At 40.7% G+C, this 27300-nt stretch overlaps 1 protein-coding gene across 1 annotated transcript in view; it reads left to right on the top strand.

The window, feature by feature from the left end:
- Positions 1 to 6809: 6809 nt before the first annotated feature.
- Positions 6810 to 27300, top strand: part of LOC139688349 (putative fatty acyl-CoA reductase CG5065) — a 450592-nt gene continuing 430101 nt past the window's right edge. The window contains exon 1 of the mRNA XM_071585871.1: positions 6810 to 7051. The gene's annotated coding sequence lies outside the window, so the exon portion shown is untranslated. The remainder of the gene's footprint in view (positions 7052 to 27300) is intronic.

Here is a 27300-nt window from a genome sequence, read left to right as displayed (position 1 = left end):
GAAAAACATAACATGCCCCTGTTTTTTAAAAGTACACCGCACACGTATGGATTTAGCTACCGATTATTTAAATAGTTCAATATGTCAATTAAATATGAGAAAAACTGGATGAAAATTTTTAATTTTATCAAATGGTCAAAAACTAAGTATACCGTTTATGGAAAAAAACCTAAAATGGCACTGTGCTTAAACCATTTACCACAATCTTATAGATTGCATTAAGGATTATATAAATGAAAAGCTTAATAATTATGCTAATTACGAGCGAAATTGGTTGAAAAATTTTAACTATACAGAATTTTCTGAGAACTGATTATCGTTTACGATAGTGAAAACATACAGGTAACATGTAACCTGTAACCTGTAACATGCCCCTGTACGTATTCCATACTCCGAGCACGTATGGATTCAGCGATGAATTATTTACATGAGAAGTTTAATATTTGTACCGAATATTAGGGAAATTAGTTGTAGATTATAAATTATATAAAATTTATAAATATATTTGAGTATTTTTACTGCAATGTATTTTATTCTGTGTAATACCATTTTATCGGACTTAATACGTGCATTTTGCACGTCATAGTCCACTTCTTTAGTCAGTGACCCAAAAGAAATTTTTTTAAAAATGTTCGAGAATTATATTTGGCAATCTTGCCCACGTTCTTTTTCTGGTCTCATAAAAATCTCATCTCTATGTAATTTTTGTTTAGCATAATTGGCTAGAAAAATGACGTTTTTTTCTTGTTTTGTGACTTCATCAACCTTGGCATCGTTACGATGATCTCATTTCGAAGAGAGGAGACGGAACTACCTCATGTAAGGGATTATGTACTCCCAGAAACCTTATTCATTGCTGGCAAAGACTCTTAATATTTACTGTTGCTTGCACCAACGTTCGGTATTGACTGTAGGCAAATACCCGAAAATGAAGCATACGTTTTTAGTGCGTATTCAATTCAGTTTTCATTCGGAAGTGGACAACTTGAGATTTGTTGAGTTACATCTAATCAGAACTTTACCACTCGCTGATTCCCATCATGAGTAAATGTCGTATATGCCCTCCATAGCCCTCCGATGGTTTTGCATAGGACTCGGCTGACGATTCGTACAAGTGAAGCAAAATTTCAATATGGCGTTTTGTGCTATGTCCATCGCAGCTGTAGGCGAATTGAACATGTTTCAACTTGCAACGGCTACCGCTGATGCAAAACAGGAGTGTAAAATCAATTTTTACCACATTATTTAGGTAAAAAACTAAATTTTTGTACGATTGATTATGTGAAGAAACAAGATAAGATCAAGCTTGACTGAACAGACCTTGTATAAGGACTAATAGTTTTAATATAAGGGGAAATGGACAGGAAAAAACAAGCAATGAAGGACAATGTATGATGGGGAAGAAGAAAGGAATCATGGCAGAGTTCCATAGGACACACGTAAAGTGGTTACACAGCATTTTTACTGGTGATAGGAATTTGATGACTGATACGGGGGAGGACGTCAGGCAGGCGAGGTAGGGGGAGGTGAAGGATAGGCATATTTTATTCAACGAAGGAAGGAAGAAAGCATGCGGAATTGAAGAAGTCGTGTCGGTGATATCTTCTTATGAGAGGCGAATAAATGCATCGTTATTCAGTACGTATCCATCTAGAAACAACCTTAAACGGTAAACTAGTTATACATTAATAGTAACTAGTGACTAAAAAGGCCAAATGCGTATTTATGTTTCACTTCCTGCATGACGAAGTGCATTAATCGCTTTTACTCGAATTCTCTGCACCTTCTCTTGATATTTGCAAATTCAAATATTTCATTGTTATTTTATGCCTTTCAGCTCGTATCGTTTTTTTTCTTCGCAACCATTTCACAACTGTCCTACATATATAAAAACAAGATGTCAATATTTACCCGAAAATGAAATTTCTACCTATCCAACTAGTTCCAACTTAATTTTAAGTGCTCTTTTGCTTTCTCGCCTCATTGTACGAGGGTCATCCGGAAAGTAGTACCCGTTCGTGCCGCATGAAGTGCTGACGACGCGAGTAGCCGCTGGACGAGGTCAGATAGCTTCAGTGGCTTGTCTGCCTTCTCTGAGCCAAGTTGCGTGACGCTAGCATTGCCTGTGTTGTTTCTGTGATTGTTTACAATGTTTAAAAAAATTGAGAACGCCGCCAGTTGTGAAGTGAGGGCAGTGATTAAATTCCTCAATGCAAGAAACGTTCGCCCATGTGATATTCATCGCCAATTAAAGGAGGTGTATGGAGACAATGTAATGGACGAGTCGTCTGTTCGGCGGTGGTGTCGCAACTTCAACATGGGGAGGGGGAACACACACGACGATGAGCGTTCGGAGAGACCGTCTGTCATTACAGACCAACTGGTGAGCTCAGTTGACGAATTCGTGAGGAACGATCGGCGCGTCACAATTGATGACATCTGTGAGCATTTTCCCAATGTTTCTCGAACAATTGTTCATGAAATTGTTAAACACCATCTGCATTATGCAAAAATTTGTGCAAGATGGGTCCCTCGCGTATCTCAATGAGCTGGCGGCGAAGGACTATGCAGCAGGAATACAGAAACTTGTCACACGTTATGACAAATGCCTTAATTTGCTTGGAGATTATGTTGAGAAGTAGTTTAAAGTATCCTCTTTCAAATAAAATTTTTTATGTTTGTTAATATTTACTTTTGTGTCTTTATTTCACGAACGGGTACTACTTTCCGGATGACCCTCGTAATACTTAGTTTCCTAATAGTCCTCCCTCCTCCATGCCGTATATATTCCATCTTCTTGAACCAACTCCCTTTATCCAGAAACTTTATCTATCATCAAGTACTTTTCATTCAATCACTCCTATTTTTAAAGGAATAATATCGTTCATTGAGGGGCTTTTTTTTCAATTTCAACATTCCCATTGATTTTATGACCTTTAACCTTTCTGCCACTTATTCTTTCACTCATATTAGCACTACGATTCCGTAGGAAACTCAGGTGTTATCTCCTGTGTATCATAGTCAAACATATGTTTATAATTCTTTTACACATTTATATTTCATCTCCTTATGTATTTCTCCGATCATGTTTTGTTAAATCAACTTGCTTGTATATTGCCCCGTTTCTTTCGTGTACTCGTACACGATTGTACTGCAATTTTCGCATTCGGGATCAAAGGGAAGCATAAACGGGTGTGAATGGATAGGCATTGTGAGTTTTTATGAAGATTTTTTTCCGATTTGAGTACTTACCAGCCAATGTCACACTGCTTCCGTCCTCACTCAACGATTTTTTTGTCTGAATCCTTATGCTCATTGCACTTCTAATCTTATCGAGTAAAACGTAAGTGAAATGATCAAAAATAAAATAAGTAAAATCATTAGGCCATGCTGTTTTTGATGCGACAATTGGGCACCATAAGTGTAGGCAAGCTCTGGTTTGTCAGTCAACCAAGGTGTTGCTAGAATTGCTGAGTGAATGGAAAAGTCAAAGTTCAATAGATATGAGATGAGAATATATGTAAATAAAACAAAGGTTATGCGGTTTTCGAGAAAAAGAAGGGCTAAGTTATACGTTAAAACAGGAGGGCAAAAACTAGAACAGGTGGAACAGTTCAACTATCTTGGAAGTGTTTTGGACCAAAATGGTCAAAGTAGTTGGGGCAAAGGGTATGAGACGAAGAGTTGCATGAGGCAATAAACTTTCACAAGGAGGAAGGAGTTGATAATGATAATGGCACGTTGAGTAGGGACATTAAGAAGATGATGCTCGTCAAAACTTCGATTTGGAGCGTGGTTTTGTACGGCGCGGAATCATCGTCATTGAAGCAGAATGATAAGAGTTGAATGTACGATTTTGAAATGTTGGTGTGGAGAAGGACGGAGTAAAATGGAGTAAAATGGTCTAAAAGGAAAACAAACAGAAGGAGAAGCAGAAGGAATTGTAGGGAGAAATCCAAAAGAGATAGGATTGATGGATGCCAAGGATTTTGATCGACAGGGGGATGTTGAAGACTGTGAAAGAGGGGAGAACGTTTGGCAAGCAAGAAAGTAATAGGAATATGACAGTTGGACGGAATAAAGGGAGGAAGGAAGTGTGCGGAATTGAAGAGGGAGTTAATGTCGTGTCCGATATTAGGTTGCGCTTTTCTTAGAAGAAGCAAGTATATGTATTCTTTTACAATTGTTTAGGCTGTGTTCATCCAAAACCTACCTTAACTGATAGAATACCAATAATAAGTGAAAGAATTTCGTTTCTAGAGAGAAAATTGAAATTATTTTTTGGAGATTATTATTATTATTGTTTGCTTGTTAACTTTGAGAATGAGATGACATATATGTAAAACATTGGTTTTTATTTTATGGCAATTAAACTATGTGACAACAGCGGCGCCCTTTTCCTTGACAGTCCGGACCGTTGCCTTTAAGACAATCTGTAGCGTCTATAATGCACCCCTTTGAATTTAAACGGACATTTCAGCCGTTGAAATTTAATAATAATAAAATCAACATTCAAATAAATACTCCTCTGGCTTATGGAGTGACTTTATGGATGATTGTATTCAAATATATTCCTCTGTAATAATTCTACCAGGATTCAGAAAAGTTTTTCTACCACAATTAACGTTAAGAAATTTATCTCAGTGACATAATTTTTAACCCTTTTGTACAAATGGTGCATGGTTGAAGAATCTTGATGCCTCAATTGTTTGCGGGAATTTGAAGACACCTTAGCTACTTGTTGAACTTCAAGTTCTTCCGGTGGTAAATAAAATCTCCCCTGTAGAACACCTATGATCTAACTCCTTGGTAGTCACCAAGGGAAGACTCTTCCGTGTCCTGAAAAATAGAGTCAAATACATATCAATTCTGCAAGGGCTACAACTGCTATCTTGGCAAGCAGTTATATTTATGATTTTCTATTGCAGGCCTTTAGCTCTGAGGTTAGCGCCAACTATATCGCTTACATATTATCTGGTCAAAGCAGGGACATTTTAGTAGTTTCAGTTTGAAGAAGTATTTTATAGTAGTACTTAGAACTTAATAAAGGGTTGAAAACGTGTACAAGTTATTACTTAGGGAAGGATTGGTTTGAGCTCAAAAAGGGGAGAGGTATGTATGATGCCATAGCAATAATGAGAACAATCATAGTTAGAAATGCAGAATGGAACCAGATGGCATTCGTTTGCTTCGTGGAATCCGAGAAGGTTTTCGACAGAGGTACAATTAATGCACGCAATAAAAAAGTTAGTGATTTAACTGAAGGGAATAACGACTGTACAGAAACCCACATATGGATTAGATTGCACATTTGCATGTGTAGAATGGAGAATCTTGGTGGGCTGGAGGGTAAGGCAGGGCTGACCACTATCACCCATTCTTTCCAACGTAAACGCCAGAAAAGTGTGTGCCACACGGCAGAAGGTGGAATCGGGAATCACATTACGGGGGAACTGATCGGTTTACTGATCAAGTTTCATTTAGCTAGTCATCCAAAGAATTGCAATAATTACTCAGCACATTAAAATCACAGTGCGGTATTGAATGAGAATCAAAGTGTATACACAAAAGGAAATGATTTTCTCGAGAAAGAGGAAGGCTTATTTAACCATTGGAATTGGACAGCATAAACTGTAGTAGAGAGAACAGTTTACCTCTCTAGAAAATGTTTTGCACGAAAGTGAGTAGAAGAGACAAACGAAGAATTACGTTAGGCCAATAATCTTTCACGAGGGGGAGGGAATCGACCGCGGGATTCTTGAGTAAAGTTAAGCAGGAAAGATAAACTTGTGGTATGGTATATGGTTTACAATATGGTACGTAGTTTATCAGTCTCGGAAACTTGTAACTTGAAGCAAGAGTAGAAGGAAGGACGTAAAGAAGAATTGAAAAAAGTTAACAGATAGGAAATCAAAAGAAGAGGTACTAGGCATGGTAGGAGAAGAGTGAGGGTATTGGGAGAAATTCAGAGGATGCAGGAAGAGCGGATGCTGGGAGTTTGGAGTGTCAATGGAATGCGGAAGACTGTGATAGAGGGGAGAGCATTATTCAAACAAGGATGGAGGAGGATAGGCATTTAGGATGGAGTGAAAGGAGGAAGAAAGTATACGGAATGGAAGAGGGAGTCTTATTGTAGCGTGGAGTATCGCCTTTCGTCTTATTAGGCTAAATGTAGGAGTTATCCGTCTGCGTGTCCATCCAGAACTTACCTTAAGAGGTAGATTAACATTAATGACAAGAGGAGAGAACATATTGTTTTATTGTTTCAGAGGGAACAGTTTTTTAATCGCGGTAACAAAAAAGATAAAGGGACGCTTTTTCGACGCCTGCCCTCCACCCACTCTCCTTCACCCGTTACCAATTCACATCCCTTTCGGCGCTTGGGGGTGGGGTCAGGGGTTTTTCGGGAGGAGGGGGTGCGGGAAGAGGAGATTGAGGAGTGTGGGGAGTGCTTTCCTCGCTCCCCCCCCGCCCTCCCCCTATCTCGACGGTGGCTCCGCCGGTGGCAGAGGCTAGCGACACTTCCTTTTCGCCGATCCCGACAGATGTCACGGGCCTCTCCGGCGCGAGCCTAAGAACCGCCGGTGCCAGGAGTGCGGGCGGGAGAGTCAGAGACACTATGTCTGACGTATAAGGACAGACAGAGTACACATAAGATACACATACGCATATATGCACGCACATATTCAAATACATAAATATTAATATATGGTGGGAGGGGGGTAAGGGCGGGGGGTGGGAGAGGGGGGAGTGAGCGGAGCAGGGCATCTCCGCCATTGTGTGTACCCAGAATGCCGCAGTTATCCTGACAGAGCCCCCCCGAGTTGGGCCACCTACCGTTGCAGCGGTGTCTTGGGGGGTCATAGCCGAGTGAGGAGCCCCGTGTGGAGGCGGAAGCGGTTGGTTTGTGGTGGAGGAGAGCGCCGAGAGTGGGGAAGTGGGTAACGGGAGCGGAGGAGGAGGTGAGGAGGAACTCATCTCCTCCTTGTGGAGCGAGCGGAGGGAGGAGGAGGAATAGGAGACGGGCGGGATCCCATATACTCCACGAAAGGTAGGTGAACCCTGTGTGTGTGGGCGTGCGATCCGCCGTCGTTGGCCTTGCCGACGTCCCGAGCCCCTGACACCCCCGGAGCAGATGGGGAGGCGGGAGAGGTCGAAAGAGAGAGTGTGTGTACGTGAGAGACAACCGCCTCCAACACCGCGCCCGGCATCCCCCCCCACCGGAGGGGGCGGCGGGGCGGGAGGGAAGAGGGTTGTGCGAGAAGGATCAACTTAGGGTACCCGGACGGTTCCAGGGGTACGCAACCCTCCGCTCGCCTTCCTACCCCAGCGTGCATCTGCGTGTGGAACGTGTCGAGTAGGCGATTCCCGCCCCCTTTCCTCTGATTCCCTTTCACCCGCCCCCCGCGCGCGCGGGAGAGAAAGCGTGGCGACGGCTTTTGCCGGTGCGAAAGAGGGCGCTCTTCGTTACTCTATTTGAGAGAGAGAGTGAGAGCGGGGGAATCCCGGATGCGGACGGGGGGGGGGAGTGGGGAAGATCCACCTCCCCCCCTGGAGGTGGGGTCCATGGCCGGGGAGATCCGGCGCCCACGGGCCCACGCCGGGGGAATTCTCGAACGGAGAGGAGAGGAGGGCGATGGTGCTCTCATTCAGTCAGAGAGGTCTTTCGTGATGGGTCCTCCGAAATCAAAATCGCTATCTACCACCCCTTCCACACCCCGCCTTCGTGTCCTATTATTTTTATGGTCTGTCATCGCGGGGGTCTTCCCGGCAAGTTGCGGAGGAGTGAAGATCGTCCGCCGTTAAGCTGGTCCTGGGAAGGGGGAAGGAGAAGTAGGGTGGCGTGAGGTATGTTAAGGGAAGGTAGGAGAGTTGGGAGGAGGGGGGGAATAAGAGCAAAGAATAGTTGAGGGGGGGTCAGCCTTCTCACCTTCTCAGAAAGCAAAAAAAGATCACCCCGGCATATTTTTATGAGTGCAAAAGTATGCAAGTCCCCATATTCCGTTTCCCCTGGTCTCACTTTTGGTTCGCATGCCCTGGTGACCCATCCCACCCCATCCCTCCCCGACGCTTGAAGATTTGCGGTTTTTTCTGGAAGGAGAGGACCGGCACGGTATGGTAGTCTAGCGAGTTGGAACATTATGATCTCCCGGCCCGGTTAGTCCCGGGTGCCAATCCTCCCGATACTCCTGCATGCTCCCATACCCGCCTCCCTCAATTCTCGATAAAATTCCAAGGTTTTGCGCAACTTCGCTCGCGGAACCTCACGTGGTTGGAGGTGAACTCAACCCTCAGGCCTGCCAAAACCAGCCTCGGGAGTTAGTTGGACGCTGGTGGTCGTGATGGTGTAAGATGAGGGTGAGGTTATGGGGGAAAGGCAGGGGAATATGGGGGACGAGAGCTAAACTCTGAGGATGCTGCAAACTCGCTAGGATGATTCTCGAGTGCCGTTCCGCGTTTTTGGGCACCTTTGGTCAGCCGAGACGCCGAGTCTGTTGCACTTGAAACGCGACGGGCAAATCTACCGAGGCCGAAGAATGAGACGGTGACGGAGTGATTCGATTGATCGGATGGGGAATGCATTTTCGGCCATCGTCTCCACCTTGATCACCACCTCCTGAACCGCGGTTCGATGACCCTCATTCGAGGTGCCTCATCCCGACAAAGCCGAAGCCGGCCATCATCACGTCCATCGCCGGAATCCCGGGAAACTCCTTGCGGGCGATCGACGGACGGGGACGAGTGTGGAATCGCATCGAGGATGGAGATGGGAGAGAGGATGGCGACGGAATTCTACACACCCACCGTTACCTCATTTCGCCCGAGGAATTAATAATATGGCACATAAATCACCATTTAATCAGTTTCTCGTAGGGGGGGGGGAACGGAGGAGGGCGAGTGCGAGAGGGTTTTCCGGGTGGGGAAGGGCGGGCGTAAAGAGGGGGGGGTGCCTCCTCTCGAGGAAGTGAAAGGGTTCCCTCATTCCCTCCTCCCACCCTCCTTTCACCCTCTTTGCAAGGAAAGGGTATGTCGGAGGGCGGGGGTGGGGTGGTGAGAGGGGTCCGAGAGGTGGCCGGGGGGAGCAAGCGCGAGGGGGGTTGTAGGGGAGGGGGAGAAGGCTAGGTCACAGGGTGGGGTGTGTGTGTGGGTGTCGGGCAGGGGGTGGAGGAGGGAGGCAGGGGGATCTTCGGACCGGCCCACTCTTGTGTCGCTCCCGTTCGTTAAAACTGGGCTCCGCGTCGCCCGCCGCCGGCCTCCGGACCTCCCCCGCGTGTGGGAGACGCGTCGGTCGTGCCTGGCGGGCGGAGGGGATGCTCACGCTGAGGCGTCACGCCCCCTCTCCCGCCCGAGAGATTTGGATCGGTCGGGGAAGCGCGGGAAGGCCGCCTGCGCGTTCGACTTCGAAACTTCGGCAGACGGTCAACCGCCGACCCGGGCGGGCGTGTGTTGGGTGAGCTTGGCTCCCTCGCTCGCTCTTGGATCGAGTCAAGAGGTCACTGGTTCGAATCCAGTCGTATCGCTAATGGATTTTTGTGAGACGATGCACGCGAGCCATGCATCATATAATGGGATACCCGTATATATATAATTTATTCCCGAGGACTCATTCGGGAATGAAACATATGCATACTTCATATCAGACATACTTTCCTCTAGCAAACAGTGCCAACATATTGTAGGGTCGCCGAAAATTTAAAAATTATATTGACGTCTTGTACGATATTCTGTTGGTGATTCTTATTGTATTTACGTTATTCGTAGATATACGATACGATAATACGCCGATATTTACGACATCATGTTGGTGTTTCACCTCTAATAGCATTACCGTAATGGAATAACGATTAACTTCCTTATATATACGAGAACATATGCATTTATATGCACATGTGGTGCGATTGATGCTGTTCAAAAAGATTGCTACCTATAGATGTAGGGATGTTATCACTTAATTATATGTCAAGGTACGTTAAAAAATTCTCCCATTGTCACCGAGATTATAACACAGGTTACATATAACAGAGGTTATTAGTGTCGATATTATTTCCGGTATTCATTCAGACAATATGTCACCAAAGCAACGCTGCTTAACGAATAAATTACGAACCAATTTGGACTAACATTGAATGATGCAATTCAAGTTGTTCAGTTCAGCTGCGCTCTAGTAACTGCGAGCGCCTTACCACAGTATTTTACCTATAAAAACTCTAGAACTCTCTTTCTTCCTGTATTATTTAAAAGTATAGTGACTGTACTTTAAAATGCATCTGATACTCGAATTCGAACTTCCTCTCAGTGGTACCATTTTCCCTACATTTTAATAATATCCTGTCTAACTTGAAGTAATATCAACCTCTCACTCAATTTTCAATTAAAATCTGCCTACCAACCATCTCATGAGGTCGTTCCTTTAATAGCGGATATGTATGTATATTCAACCAAATGAAGAATAGAGCAGGAGGAATGAAGGACTATGGGAATGAGCGAGTAGAATGATACTAGGGTGTGATCTGATTAAATATTGTGTTGCAAACGAATCTGTAGACTAATGCGACAGCACTCCAATTGACGGCATCGAAGTAATGGTACGGTAGAAGGTGAATACCCGAAGTGAAACATTAGAGCTTCACTGCAGTTCGCAAGGAAATGAAATGCTTAGAACGTAATTTCTTTCCGAAGGAAATAAATGTCCCTTTTGAATTTTTTTTCCTCTTAAATGGTGAAATAATTATGGACAGTAACGCTTTCTGCGTATGAAACGGCTGCCATTTTACTTGCTCTTGGCTGAAACACTGCGCCGTGGAAGAATCGAGAAGCAGAGGTCATGCCAGATCTAGATAAGCTTGCAGTCAATGCTTTTGGTTTTCCATTTCGATTAATGATATTTAGCTCCATGAGGAAGTATTAGAGGAGAAATGGCTGCCAAGGTGTCTCTCCACTTGTTTCCACAGTCCCACTCTCCCTTTTACCTAGACCGATATTTTTGCTGCTGAGGAACCTTCTGTTTTTGAAGTAAGTAAAACGAATTCGTGCGGTGACGATACCTCTCTACACTTTTAACTTTTCAGTCCTTTTCATTAGGACTGATAAATGTTCAAATCAGGTTTCTACTTGCACTGAAGCAATAGCGAACCAACAAAAACCTCTAAGGAGGAGAGCATTTCTATTCACGGACATAAGTAATTTTATAACCTAATTTCCTTGAAATAAAGTTGAAAATCACGTTAAATTTGACACTGATGACAATAATTTAGAGACCGAAACGCACCCTGAGGTAGATATTTTTATACACGAGGGACAGAGCAGATATTTGAGAGTAATGCCTCTCTCATATTCGTAAAATTAATTTTAAATTTTATTAAAACCATAAATATTCCGACAAGGGAAATGTCATGCCCCCCCATTTTACCCCTTCTTGAACCCCCTTTGCCTTCCCCCCGTCTTTACTCCCACCCCTTGGATCCGCCCCAGAAGTGAAGCCAAGTTAAAAAACCGTTATCCTTTTGGTCCGTTGCAAGTCAGCAATTTTGGATCAGATGAGAACAGCACCTTGAGAAACTCGGCAGCTAATTTTTCTCACCCTCTCCCATCATTTGTAACAAATGCGGACCGATTTTCGCATTTTCCCAGAGGGAAAATCCGCCAAAAAACCGATATTTGCAAAACGCAACTACAAAAGCGAGTGCTTCAAATGAGGATCGGTCAGGTTCGACATGACCGGTATTCCTTGATGAATTAATAACTGCCTCAGAGGACAAGGGAAGGTCATGTTCCAAATTCTTTCGATTTCATTCCGCGGAGGACTGCTTTCAAATTTTAATATTTGAGCATCGCCATCAATGGAAAAGATCGCTCATGCGGAGGAAAACTAAATCAGATCACGTGAACAAGAGGAGCTGAAACTGCATCGCTGGAACGATGCCGTGCGAGGAGATAAATTGGGGCGAGTGATATATTTTCACCCACCGGCAGCGTGAGGGGTTGTATGTGATTTTAAAGGGCTTGGCTGATATTATAAATGGTCATACCCGTTTACACTTACCACTCCTAGGATGGCCTTTTTTCGTGTCCTGTAGTTTCCTCCTCGTAGGCCCTGATATTTCGTCACCAGAGTGCAAAACCCATCAAGCGAGAGGTCCTTGACCCGCGTGTCGCGAACCAGGAAAAAAAAGGTCGCGGCGACGTTTATGCCGGGGTCGCTGCGGTCCACTTTCGGTAGATTGAAAATTTCCTCTCAAAAAGAGCAGGATTTAATAAATCGAGACTGACTGAACCGAGGGTCTCGAAGCCGACTCGCGACCGAAAACATTTAGGATTCCTGCGCTGAGCAAACTAGGTCGCGTATGAACATTCCAAAAAAAAGCAACTGAGACGCGTTCGGTGGCAATTCATATCATGCCTCAGAATTTCCGTATGGTGAACATGGAAATAAAATGAGTGATCAGAAATTCATTTAATGAATCCTCACGGTATACGTGAAATTTCAATTGACGATGAATTCCTAACGAATTTTTTAAATACAGGAATTCTGAGTGGCGATGCGATCTGAGAACCATACGCACGGCAGTCGAAAGGTGTACGTTTCGACTTCCTCTTTGCTAACGATTCTTGGTCGTAATCAATGCAACGGATGACTTTAGAGAACTGTTTAAAAGTTGTACCAATTAACATGTTAGCTTAACGTGCAGGGCATTTTTCTGTTGATCGGAAGGTTTGTCAATGTTCACGCAATTAAAAGGCACTGGTTAGCCAAGTGATCTTTTCCGACATTGAATTAATGCGAAGAAATTTCACACGCGAATGGAAAAGATCTCACTTCACTTATGCCTGTTGCTACGTACTGCAGGGTAACCTTTTGGAGTAGGAGCAATGTTTAATGCTCTGAATTCAGAATTTTGCCAAAGACCGCGGCATATCCGTTATACTCTTCATGTACAAGACCTATTTTAAATGCTATCATTGGGACAAGTGGAGGTGTATTTGATGGGGAGGAAACAGTCGACGCTATTTATACTTTAAATACCAAGCACTCTTATTCTAGCGTGGTGTCCGACTCTCACAAGATAATCCTCTGAATGTTGATCTTGCTTGCTACGTAGTACCTGCCCATGCGAGCATAAGTAAATGGAAACTGGATCAAACCTCAGCAATTTCAACGTTAGTGATGGGAAAAGTACTGAAAGTAGATAAGAAACTGCATTTTATTTCACCGCCAAATGATGGATTAATCATATTTTCATTATTATTATTCGCTAGGTTACTGAAAGATATTAATCAGTTTTCAAATTTTCAATTGTAAGTAAAATAATATTTGTTGAAAAGTAATTGATCAAAGTTTTATGCAAATCAATAGATAACTCAAATGATGAGCACATATTTCAATACCCTTTAAGTCCCCTTTCTCAAGGACCTCCTCCTTAGTTTCACCCTTAATCTTCCTACCACAAAGACGATAATTCTTTCTCTGTCCGCCTAGTGTGTCTATAACATCTGTTTCTCCTCTTTCATGCTGTAGTCTACATCACTTTCTTTTTCTTTTTCCTTCCTCTTTATCCAATCCTCACTTTCTGCCCAATTTCTTATCATGCGTCGCCTCCAGTTCTATACTCCGAAAACTCTTCCTTGTCTTTATCCAGATTTCGAATCATTAATCTTGTTCGTTTCGCTTTCGTATATCATTCTGATAGATATGATGACACACACACCAGCTGGGGTTTTCAAAGAGGGCTACCTTATTGATAGCCAAAGTTTCTTTAAGAACAGTAATTATCAATTGTAATTTGATATCTAAGTTACGAATAAATCCCCGACATTTTTTCCCCACAGTTGACCGGATTTCATTTCACACCTCCTTTAGTGTACGACGAAAAAAAAACTAGAAATTATATCCTTTTAGATAATACCTGATCCAAACCAAATTTAAAAAATTCAAAATGTTTTTTGATCATAAAAGATACTTTTCTAAGTTCACATCACTTTTGTGCTTTAGGCTCGTCAAAGAAAAATATTTAAAAAAATAATAAGTTTAAATTATTCTTGAATGAAGTGTGCTAACAATGATAAAAATAAAAGGTGAAGTGTTTTTTTAAATCTTAGCTTGTTAATATCTTTAATTAATACGAAACATCGTCAGAATAAAAATATTGTGGAAACTGATATCATAATCACAAACACATATGGTTGACAAAGAAAAAACCGGCATTATTTTTGAACGCCCAGTGACAGGAGCGTTAAAAAATGGTAACATTGACGAGAGGTAATATTCACGCAATTAGATTATGCAGCTACAAACAAAGAAACGTATAGTGAAGAAGAATACATCAGTTGGTGAGTTTGACAATGATGATAAAAATGTGATGAATCCATATAGCGGTAAATAATAATTAATGCATGACTTACAATTTTCAAAAGAATTCTTGCGAAGAGTAAGTGAAGGAGCTTGTTGGAGTGGACTTCAGAAATGGGTGTTTTAGTTTAATGCGTATTATTGGCAAATTATTTAGGGACTCTGCAATGTTAACATTAACAGAAAAGAGATTACGAACCTAGTCTAGAGTGATAACTTAATAGTTTCATGCGTAACTTTGTGAAATCGTTCCATGATGAATAAAGTCAAAATAAAACTTTGTAATTCCACATATAGTGTGGAAAGTGCTTACATATGGAATTAAAAAGTTTTATTATGACTTCATTTGGGTCAAAATTAGTCTGGCGTGTATTCACCCTCCATCAAACAACCTAGCGGTAGCTTGCAGGGTACTAAATTATGCATTAAAATATTCATCAGGGTCACGTCTCAAACGATTTCTATCGTCAGCAAGTTCAAGCGATGTCACTTACGAGAATAATGTCCAACTCATGATAAAACACGAAATGGTAATTTTGAACATCATTTGATGCATTGGAGTGAACATATTGATAGTATTTCAAATTAACAGTACTGCCCTGAAAACCAAAGAAAATATATAAACTCTCCCCTCACCAAAAATACAGGATAAGTTTTGTAATATCGAGGAGATTCAACCTGGGGAATTCATTCATTATTTATTAAAATAAAATTAAACTTTAATAGGGATAATAGACTGGGGTAAGAATATGTTACAGGAAATGAGAGTTTTCCGGCGATTGGAATTATATTAAAAAAATTAGTTTAAGCGGTTTAGTTCACAGCTGATTTTCAATCCGTGGTGTTACTTTTTTGTCGATTGTATAAAGGAAATAAAATAGAAAAGAAGTTGTCACTAAAACCAACCAATTGAGGGAGACATTCCAAAAGTAACTGCGGGAGATGTCGCAACAGTAACTTTTGACGGAAATTGTTGCATTTAATTTGGGGAGTTCTCTTTCCAACAAAAAATATGCGAGTAATAAAACTATTGGAATTTTTAACAAAAATTACACTACTAATCGCCAAATTGGTGTTATTCATTGCATTTTTAACCTAAGCATCCCTATATTCCACCTAAAATTTACCCTTTCACCGGCCCTTTCGAAATCATCATCACACCCTTTTATCGAATTGCTAAGTGTCCCCCACATTACGCACGGAATATTTTGGGAAGAATTAGAAGCAGCAATGGACACACCCTGGATTCGCCGTTGACGTCAACCCTATTGCCTACAAGACAGAAATGCCTAACTGGTCGATTTTTATCCATTCTAATATCGAATCAATCTGGATGATTTCCTCGTATAATTGCAATATCATGTGACATATCCGGGTTCTGGTCGCGACGTGGAAGTTCTTTGACCCCATGGAAAATACTCTCCGGATGAAACGGGTAAAGTGTTCGAAAATCGTCGAAATGAGACCGCCGCTAGAGGAAATTCTGGTGTGCAATACGTGCGAACACATCCTTATGGAAACCAAAGAAACAATCTCTCTATTGTATCTTTTTCCTGAAATTGGCCAAAAGCTGACCGAAATAACTGAAACTCTGATGTAATAATAAAAAATTTGTTTGAGAGTGCAATTTCAACATGAATTATAATTATTAATAGTAGTAGTTGTAGTCTACCGGCTTAGGCTAGATGTTTAATGGACTCCGGCTGCCAACACCACCGAATGTATAAGCCCTCAATAATATGACGCAAAAAAATCGTTATACCCCATGTACATATTGCATTCATTAGCTAGGCATACTTTCTACCTCCCTTTATTTTATTCATCATACCTATTTTATTCCATATCACCAGTTAGTTCCCAGAATTTGCCCCTCTATTATTTTATTCAGCATTCCACTGCCCATCAGTATTTCTCGTATTAAATTGTCTTGCCTTCTTCAAACTTCTCCCAACATCCGTCCTTCTTTCGTTCTCGCCATGGCTACAACTCCATTGTTGATTGCCCTTTCCGTTCGTTTTATCTTTTCCAATCTTCCCCACATCCACATCTCAGAAGCCTCCAAACTACGCGTATCCTTCTGCTTCCATGACCAAGTTTCCGAGTCGTGCAAAAACCACTCTTCATATAAAATTTTTACAAATTTTTTCTTTACATCTTTAATTAGGGTAACTGTCATTAACTCCCGCCTCTTCGTAAATGCTTCTTTACCTAATGCAATACTCCTTTAATATATCACCACTTAGCCCACCCTCACCCAAAACACTTCCCAGATATGTGAACTGTTTTTCCTGCCCCATTTCTTGAGTATCTCAATAGTTTTGTTCTCTCATGATTGATTATCATACCATACCTATTGTACTAAAATTGTCAAAGCAGTAGGGAGATAAGAAACAACTACGTTCGTCCAAAAGGTTTCCACGAGGAGGAGGGAATTGATAATAGGGACGTTGAGTAAGGATGTTTAGAAAAGGCTCATGGAAACTTTTCTATGGAGCGTAGTTTTGTACGGCGGGAAAACGTGGTCACTAAAGCAGGATGATAGGAGTAGATTGGAAGCTTTTGAAATATTGATGTGGAGAAGAATATGAAATGGACCGAAAGGAAAACACACGAGGAAGTGCTGTGCATATACATAGACATATTGGACGAAATGGAGTGAGAAAGAAAGTTTGCGGAAATGAATAGGGGCTTATTATAGTGTCGGATGCCGGATTTAAGTTTTGCTAGGAGAGAAGGTAAGTACGATACTGTCTCGTGTATGCAACGTTGTATAGGCTGTGTCGATCCAAAACATACCTTAACCGGGAGAATACCAATAACATTATACTGCAATACGCTACCTAAAGATTTATTTGTAGACCCTTAAGCTAGGTGGATAACTGATTCCGCATCGCCAGAAAATCTCCCCTTACATGGGGTGCGGGAGTTTTCGAGTGTTGCGTTGCCTCGGATCAAGGTGGGCTTGCGGCGGTTCTGTCGTTCCCGGGCTGGTTCTGACGTCCCGGCGAAAAACGGCAGCGGACGGATGAGCGAGGAGGCAGCGATGGTGGCGGCGAAGGGGACGATTGCACCCGCCACCCCCTTCTCCCGGTCGTCCTTCCTCCCCTCGGGTGTAAAATATTTTTTGCTCCAAGCAATTCTCTCACTTATTTCATCCGCTGGAATTCCATGTTCTAGGGAAACGTCCAATCTAGGCTCGTCATTGCGTCTTAGAGATGTCGGTTCTGCCTACGCAACCAATTTTGGTTGCGCAGGCAGAACTATTGAGACCTTGAGATACAGATTGGTTCTGCATTTTACTCAAGTATGAGATAAAATGCACTCATGAACACCTGGTTAAATAATAAAAACTGTGAACATCTTACCGTCTCTGATGGTATGGTAACGAGTCTAAACCGGCATTTTGCAGCAAATACCATCCAAAGGAACTCAGATGTATTTATGTTATCACACTAATATAAAGGCTAATATGATGTGACATTATATATATATATATTCCTCGTGACCGAGTGCCTGGGAAATCACAAGGTAGCAATGCTGCCCCATCCATCCTACGGCCATCCCCGATGTGGTTCAGCCGTACTTCTTTTTCTTCCCAAGTATAAAAAGGAGCTTGAAAGAAAACCATTTTGGAACGCCGGATAACATCATGGTCGTGGCGAGGTGCCTGAACGAGGTTCCCGTCGACTCCTTCCAGGCAGCGTACCGCGACTGGCAGAGGGGCTGGCATCGGTGTATCGATGCTGAAGGCTGCTATTTTGAAGAATTTTAGTAATTTGTACTTTGATCTGAAATAAAGGTTTTCCCAGATTAATTCTACTTTTTTTGGGACAGACAATGTAAAATCCATTTCTATTTGATAATTTGTATATATAGTTAATACTTAAATTAGCTACAGTTATACGGCATTCTTGGTTAACTTTGCCCTAATGAAGCCTCAAAAAGCTATTCTAAAGCCTTAATTAATAATGAGCATGTAGAAACGGCGATTTCACTAAGATTTTTATCTGGACAACCTGTGTTTCAATTAAAAAAGTTGTAATAAAAAAAAGTCGAGTTCAAAAATCTGGTCCTTCGTGTAAAATTCACTTTTGAATCACTAATATTTTTCATATTATTTATGAGTCGTTTCTACCAATTTCTTCTTGTGACCATATAAATTTGATCCACCAATATTTAAAAAAATCAGGCTTCCTCATCGAAGAACTTTGGTTCAGAAGATAGTGATTCAGTTATGGGATTAGGTTGCATTTTTATTTCCTTGCATAAGTCAAACTCTTGTGACTATTTTAATGCCGATATCAATCACTCTCTAAAATATTTGTCAAAATAACTTTCGCTCTAGGGCCGTAAAGGTACTATCCGATCTGCAAGTTTTTTACTCGCCCCTGAACCGTAATTTCAAACAAATAAGGAAATTTGCCGAATGATGGCAGTATTTTTGCTAAAATCATGATCAATTCATCTGCAAGCACTGCCCAAGATTACATATTGAGATTAAAGCGTTATTTCTGGAAAGACGATTGTTACCGGACATATGCGAAATGGTGAGCTATAAGGGTGACCATAGCAGGGATGCCACAGGTCAGAAACCTCATTCGATGCCATAGATTGTCAATACGTACAATACCAACCAACAAATCCATTATTTGCGTTTTTTCACCGTTGCTTCGTGTGGGAAGTGGGTGAACAGTTAATTGTAAGCATTAATGTTATTTTATCAAATAAATTAATTGGAGAAACTTTCTCATTTATTACAGTTATATTGGGGACCCTCTCCATTCCGTTTGTGAAACCGTTACTTAAAAAAAATTCACCATTTCTGATTTACATCTAATTCGCAACTCATTTATAACACATGGATGTTTACTTAAGCCATGGACAAACAAGCAGTTATTTCGCTCAAAAATATTCTTCATATTTTATTTCATGAGTAAATAATCAAATGCATCGAATTATTATTTTTAACAATAGGGTAATTCGTTTTTTTAATCGTTTTACCGGCAACGAATCTTATATCATAGCCGAAGAATGGATTTGCATACGGTATAGCAATATTTCTCGCTGAAAATGAGACTTGATCTTTATATAATACATCAAAATTTGTTCTTTTTTGTTCATTAATGGCAACTGAGATATTTTTAGAAAGAGTTAATAAAAATGGGTAGCGAAATTTTCCCCGATAGGTACGTTATCGCGCGGAAGCAGCCGGCAGTGGTTTTTATCACGCGATCAAATTCCCGACGAAATTTTCGCAATTAGTCGACAAATTTATCCACTCATAAAAATATCTCATGCGTGACACAATTGGAGTGACGCATCGTTCATATAAAACTCGTTTCGTTTTTAAAGAGTTCACGAAAATAAATAATGACAAAAGATACACATTCTTTTAAAAACGCCATTGGTAATAGCAAAAGTCTTCTCTCAGGGAACTGAAATGATCAAATAATTTCTATGCCCACTGTATCCTTCGCGTTAAATAAAACACCTCGGTACACATTTACCACATTCTCACGCTTCAATCAAAATTTCAACGTCTATATCGTTGGCAATAATTTATTGATTACAACGCTCCAAGATACCGGAAGACTTGGTCGGAATGAATATCCGTCGGAAACTTAACTAAAAATAAATCTGAAAAATAAAAAAAATACCCTAGATTACGAAACATTTTCACAAAATGGGACTTGAAACTACTACATACTCGTCATTCCTCGAGGACATAGTGAATGGGGAGGCAAAACTGTGAGTACTACACTAATGAGTTAGTATGTGTATCCAGAGGCGGAGCTAGAAACTCCACCGTGATGGAAAAAACATTTAACTGCAAGTTGAAATGAGTGCATATGTGTTTGTATACGCTCTATGCGTTTGCCAACATTACCGATAGACCTATTTTATTATTTAGCAATCTGTGTACATGTATTACAGTCAAATTTAAATGTTAACAGCTTTCCACCGCGTTCTCCAAGTTTAATCTCCTAGAACTCCGCAATTTGCGAGCAAGAACGATCCCATTTGATCCGACGATCCCGACAGTAGGATAGGAAAAAAACGTAGTTGCAAAATTAATATCCATCCGGGGTTTCCGCTACGGCTGGTCTTGAACTGCTCATGATTGATGCAGGCGATTTAGCTCTCCGTGTGAGAGTGAAAAAATGAGATGACAGGCTTAAAAAATATCAATCAAACATCAATACCCTTTCTCAAAAACCACTCGTCATTTTTATTCGTTAATTATTCTTATTCTCATTTGGTCTAATGCATACTTTCCCCAGTTTTCTGACGTGAATGGACGAACTTTTCACTAATATGTCTAGAATGTGTAACTATACACACAACCTAACCTTACTCTCCACCTTACATTTACTCAAAAAATTACGACGGGGAATATAGTAAAACTAATGCCCATTAATGCGTAATTTTAATAAAATGCAAGGTAAACGGCAAACTCCACAAGCTCATTTCCGACGATACCTATTGCCTTGACATAATTTACACGTCACTACCAATCCTTTAACCTTCCTTTACCTCTCAAAATTTCCTCGATGCCTCCTTTGAGTTTCAATAAAAAATAACTCAATCGTAATATCTCGCAGAGGATCCCGTCTTTATCGGCGGAGGTCGAGGATTTTTCTTCCATCAAATAAAAGAAAATCGAACGATACGGGACCGAAATTGGGATGGGTGGTGCTTGGAGCAGCGGGAAATATTTTCCCAGAACATCCCCGGAGGGCGTGGAGCGCGGGGGGTGGGATGAGAAGAGGAAGAGTACACCCCCTCAGACTTGAAGGCTATTGGATATCATTTTTCTCTTTTTTCTTTCCCCTCCCTATCTCTGGGCGAGGGCTTGGGGAGAGGGCTCCTCTTCCCCAAACCGATATCCCTGTCCCCTCCGAAGCGCTTGCGCGCGGGCGGGCGAACGTTCGCTCATTCATTCAAATGGCTCACGCAAGACGCGTCCGTATCAACTCTTCAGTGTCCCGGAACCATGCTCATTCAACGTCATTTCGCCGAGTTGAGGGATTGGAGGGGAATGGGGTGGAGAGGAGGGCGGGAGGGGGTGGGAGCGTACCTATCCACTCGCTTTCATTAATTCATGCGGAGAGGGAGGGAGGGTGGGTGGATGTGTGGGTGTTAGGCGTTAAGGGTTCGCTATTTTCAGGCACGGCCGGAAATGAGCTTACCGAGTTGATGAAATGGATCGTTGGGTACAATTGACAATTTTGAAGAACGCCCATCGTGATAAGCGAGAAACCAAAGCATTTCCACCATCCATCCTTGTAGTACTGTATCAACACTCATGAAAGTGATTCGGCAAGCACAAATTCAGTTCGCCAACCACATATTCACTCACTCCATTCATTTCCCTAGAAAATTTGGATTTTGACGTTTGTGATGTCTTTTTCGCACTATGGCGGATGGTGTCGATTTCTCGACATTCGATTTAGCTTGAAAATGTCTTCTTTGGCAAAATTTTCCCAGACACCCCTTCAAAATTCTTTCACTGAAGTCCTCCCTACCTTTAACATATGCAAAAACTTCGCTCGTTCGTCTTTCTATCTACACAACTTGCATTTCCACTACCCCCCATGATCAATAATTTGAAATAACATTATCCCATTTCCGTTTTAAAAATTATTACGTTGGCAAATTTGACGTTAAAAAATAGAGCTGTGCAACAATAGGGAATGTAAATGAGACGGAGTGTGGATGCCAAATGAAAGAGAAGAAACAAAATGAATTGGGTGCAACGTAAGTATCAATAGGTACAAATTGAAAAGATGTGGCGGAATATCAACGAAAAACAGGTAATGCCCAGAGAGAAATGCAGTCGTTTGAAACCTTAGAGAAAGGTAAGAATTTTAATCAAAATTAAGTTTGGAAAAATTCGAGACACAAGGGAGAAACGAAATTTGAAAGACAAAACTTGACGAAAAGGAGGCGTGAAGATAACATTAGGCAGATTGAAAACGTATGATGGAGACGATAAGATAAAAGATACATTTTTTAATAGTTATGTTACATTATTTAGTCGTCAATAGTATCTGTGGGCTTCTCCTAGGAAATGCTATCAAAAGTTTACTCTATTCTTCTCTACTCAGTGATAATTCCCTCTCACCCCCTAATACCTCTCTCTTTTGCTTTTTTCTTTATTTGTTCTACGTACTTATCTCTTACTCTTCCTCTTGGGATCTACCGGTCAATTTTTCTCCTATTATGTTTCTAAAGTCGACTTCTAGTGCTTTCTTTTCAAATGGTGAGTACATCGAGTACATTTACATGTTAATTAGGTCATTTTTTGGGGCATTTCAAAGCAAGTGGATTATTATTTATTGACTTTACGGATTGTCACTATTCATCATCCACAGTAATCAATCCTAAGGCTGGTTTTGATTGGTGTGAGGATAGATTAACCCCGACCTAAGCCTTAGGCAGAATGAAATTGATTATTTAAGGTCGTAGGAGGTCCAGTACCTTTCCCTTTGCCACAATTCGACTTCCAATGAAGTTTTAGCAAATATAAAATCATACGGCTTAGATTTTTGGATTGGCCTATCCAAACATAGTATCAAGGATTTGAACTCGGGAGTATCCACGCAGTAGGTGAAAGCATTAGGGAAACATTTTGGATCACAGAAGACAGTGAACGGTTACTATAGCCATCACCCCTTCCGATTCATCGGATGGCATCAATATTTGAGACATATTCGAAAAGTAAAGGAAATTTGGTGATTTAAAAAGATGTATTCGCCGAGAAAAGTGTTTTTATGACGGCTTTAATTCCCCACCAACATACTTTACATATCTACGTAATAGCCGTCCACTTATACGCACTGTTCGTAGTTATCAAAGCGGTGTATTCCCCTGTCACAAATGACTAATTATATCAAGTTATCCGGGTGCAAACTAATTTTAAATAAAAAACGATGTCAAAATATTTGAATTTTTCACGTTCTCTAGTTCAAAAATCCTACAATGAAGTTAACCAATCTATCGAGAGACCGAAACAAGTTAATTATACCTTTCAATTATTCAAAAAAAATCTTCGCTTCTGGAAAATGAATACATCCTTGTCTATTTTCAGATTTCAATTGCTGAACTACACAATTATATTTCATGCAACGCGGATTTATGACTGATTGCTCTCACTCTAATGTAGAGAAACGAATCCCGACTGCTGAGAACCTATCCATTCAAAAGTGATAAATTTTTCCCATCAAAATTAAAATAAAAGTATGATAGATTTGGGTAATAAATTGGAGTTCAATGCATATCGTTTCCAGTATACATTTTAAAATTATTTCTTATGATATTGGGCATTCGTGAATGCAAAGAATATTATTTAAAAAATTAATTTTGCTTAAAATAATTGAAACAGTTAATCTTTTAATTTAATAAAGGTGGTCGTTAAGTTTTCATTATGACTTTTTCTTTTGCTAATTAATAATGTGAGATAAGCGCGAGGGGCATGGGCTATACCGATAATAGGTGTAAATTTTATATTTCACGATGAAGCACTCTCAGCACTTAAAAATGCAAATTATAATTGGATATCAGAATTGAATTGACTGACTCAGTTTCTGTCCTTGTATTATTGTTGTATCATTAAACTTGTATTTTTGGCAGTGCATGTATATCGATGAAATGTTTATAGCACGCGTGTGCTGTGAACATGAGAGAGGCTTTGAGCGCCTTGCAAACCTCCTGGAGGACATATCTCAATAGGTACTTGATCGCCACGATTCCTACTGATGGGTAAAACCATTACATGAATACTTTTTACGGAAATAGTTTTGGGTTTAAATTGAAAAAATATTTTGAGGTCAGTACGTAATTTATTGATTATTTTATAGTGAGCATTGATCGTATTATGTAATTTAATGGACTATACAACTGCAATCACTTTACAGTGCCTTAAAATTTACGAATGTTTCCAATTCTGTTATATTCAATGCACCCTGAGAAATAATTTAACCAGCAACGGCCGATTGAATACGCGTGAATTCAGTTGCGTAAAACGAAGGAGGTTCGACGAAGTCTGGCGTAAACCACGGCAACGATTCACTTCCCTGAACAAATTTGGTACGCAACCGAGGGTAGACATTTGCATTGGAAATTGGAGTTATCATGGCCAAAACCACCTAATATAACTAAGACAAATTTTATTTTGGCACGGTATGCCATACATATACACTATTTATTATGTGACTATATTAGCCTGAGAGAATATTCATTTAATATTCAGACAAGCTATAAATACGCAAATATTGTTTTCGTTTCAACAGGGATTATGGCAAATGAAACTGACACACTTATAGCAAGGTTAAGGATTAAACCCCTTTGACGTATGTATGACGTATGTGTAAGTTAAATTTTTGACAAAGGAAGACAACTACATAAAGCAAGACGTGGAAACGTTTTTTTTTCCCGTTCAAAAGTTCTTATTGATGGGAAACATATTTCAATCAGCAAATAACTAGCATGCCCGGGAAAAAAAATGAACTGATAGTTTTCCTTTTCCATTTCTTACTTCCTTTCCTTCATTCCTTTGTATTTTATCAATCTGGAAAACAATAAGATGTAAGGAAAAAAGATTTAATTTTACTTTTCATCCATATCCCGCTATATACAATAGCATGCAAGCCGCTGCACGATCGAGTGGTGGAATGAGTTAGAATACCACAAATACATGCAGGAATATTCATTCATTCATGCGTTTAAATATAAGGTATATTAGCTCGCTAATATAGCACGCGTATATGCATTACCTATCAGCTATACAAGAAACAAGAAGCCACAATGCGAACGAGAGATGGATGCCATATAGAGGCTAAAATTAACAAAGGATGCAACCTCTTACCTGCATTGTTCAACATCTGCCTGGAGGAGGCAATAAGAGAAGCGCAAGGGATCGTATTGCGTGGATTTAGGAGGATCAATGGAGAGGAGATAAACATGTTGCGCTTCGCCGACGATATTACAATGATAGCAGAAAACCAGGAGGATCTTCAAAGGCATCAAAGCGTATTGGATCAAGTTATACAAAGATACAACATGAACATAAACAAGATGAAGACCAACATCCTATTATGTGGAAGAGAGAAGCAGAATACACAGTAGCCACACTGAAAGGACGAAAATTAGAGCAAGTGGATTCCTTCACCTATCTCGGAAGTACCATCACAAGGGAATGTAGAGTACTGCAGAAATCATGCGAAGAATAGCTCAAGTTAAGAGAGCATTCACAATGAAAAGACAACTGCTGTGTTCAAAGAAGATAGAACTACAGAGGAGGTTACAATATTTGAAAACATTCGTATGGAGCGTGGCACTCTATGGATCAGCAGCATGGACCATCGGAAAAATAGACTAGAAAATACTAGGAGCCTTCGAAACCTGGTGCTGGAGGAGGACGCTTAAGATCAAATGGACGGATAAAATAAGAAATGAAGAAGTATACAGAAGTATAGACATAGAGACAAGTACAGACATAGAGCGGACATAGAGAAAAGAAGAACCAGATGGATTGGCCACACCTGGAGGCACAATGGATTCTTGAAGAATATAATAGAAGGAAATATATAGGGGAAAGTTCCAAGAGGATGGCCAAAGAATAAATACATGGGACTAATAAAGAAGAAAGTGCATTGCAAAAAATACCAGGAAGTAAGGCATCAGATAGGGTAGAATGGAGGGCTGCAATCAACCAATCTTAGGATTGAACGACCAAAAAAACACTCGAGCACACGTGCGAGTTATATATATATATGCCATTCTGAAGACGACAGCCGTGCTGTCGAAACGTAAAATAACAAATTGTGAGTGTCCTTTCTTTGTGTCTCTATATTCTAAAAATCTACATCTGTGTTTTTATATATTTGTATATATATATATTATATATATATATTATATATATATATATATATATTATATATATATATATATATATATATATATATATATATATATATATATATATATATATATATATATATATATATATATATATATATATATATATATATATATATATATATATATATATATATATATACATACATACGAGGGTCATCCGGAAAGTAGTACCCGTTCGTGCCGCATGAAGTGCTGACGACGCGAGTAGCCGCTGGACGAGGTCAGATAGCTTCAGTGGCTTGTCTGCCTTCTCTGAGCCAAGTTGCGTGACGCTAGCATTGCCTGTGTTGTTTCTGTGATTGTTTACAATGTTTAAAAAAATTGAGAACGCCGCCAGTTGTGAAGTGAGGGCAGTGATTAAATTCCTCAATGCAAGAAACGTTCGCCCATGTGATATTCATCGCCAATTAAAGGAGGTGTATGGAGACAATGTAATGGACGAGTCGTCTGTTCGGCGGTGGTGTCGCAACTTCAACATGGGGAGGGGGAACACACACGACGATGAGCGTTCGGGGAGACCGTCTGTCATTACAGACCAACTGGTGAGCTCAGTTGACGAATTCGTGAGGAACGATCGGCGCGTCACAATTGATGACATCTGTGAGCATTTTCCCAATGTTTCTCGAACAATTGTTCATGAAATTGTTAAACACCATCTGCATTATGCAAAAATTTGTGCAAGATGGGTCCCTCGCGTATCTCAATGAGCTGGCGGCGAAGGACTATGCAGCAGGAATACAGAAACTTGTCACACGTTATGACAAATGCCTTAATTTGCTTGGAGATTATGTTGAGAAGTAGTTTAAAGTATCCTCTTTCAAATAAAATTTTTTATGTTTGTTAATATTTACTTTTGTGTCTTTATTTCACGAACGGGTACTACTTTCCGGATGACCCTCGTGTATATATATATATGTAACTCGCACGTGTATATATATATGGGTCGTGGTAGTCCATTGGGTAGAGCATTGGACTGCTGACCGGAGGGTCCCGGGTTCGGCACTCTGGGCACCTGAAGCTCCACCAAAGCG

The sequence above is a fragment of the Hetaerina americana genome, unplaced genomic scaffold, assembly GCF_022747635.1.
Source record: "Hetaerina americana unplaced genomic scaffold, ioHetAmer1.1.p SCAF_2, whole genome shotgun sequence".
Classification (NCBI taxonomy): Eukaryota; Metazoa; Arthropoda; class Insecta; order Odonata; family Calopterygidae; genus Hetaerina; species Hetaerina americana.
Note: the sequence above shows the minus strand (reverse complement) of the source record. Positions and strands in the feature narration are given on the sequence as shown.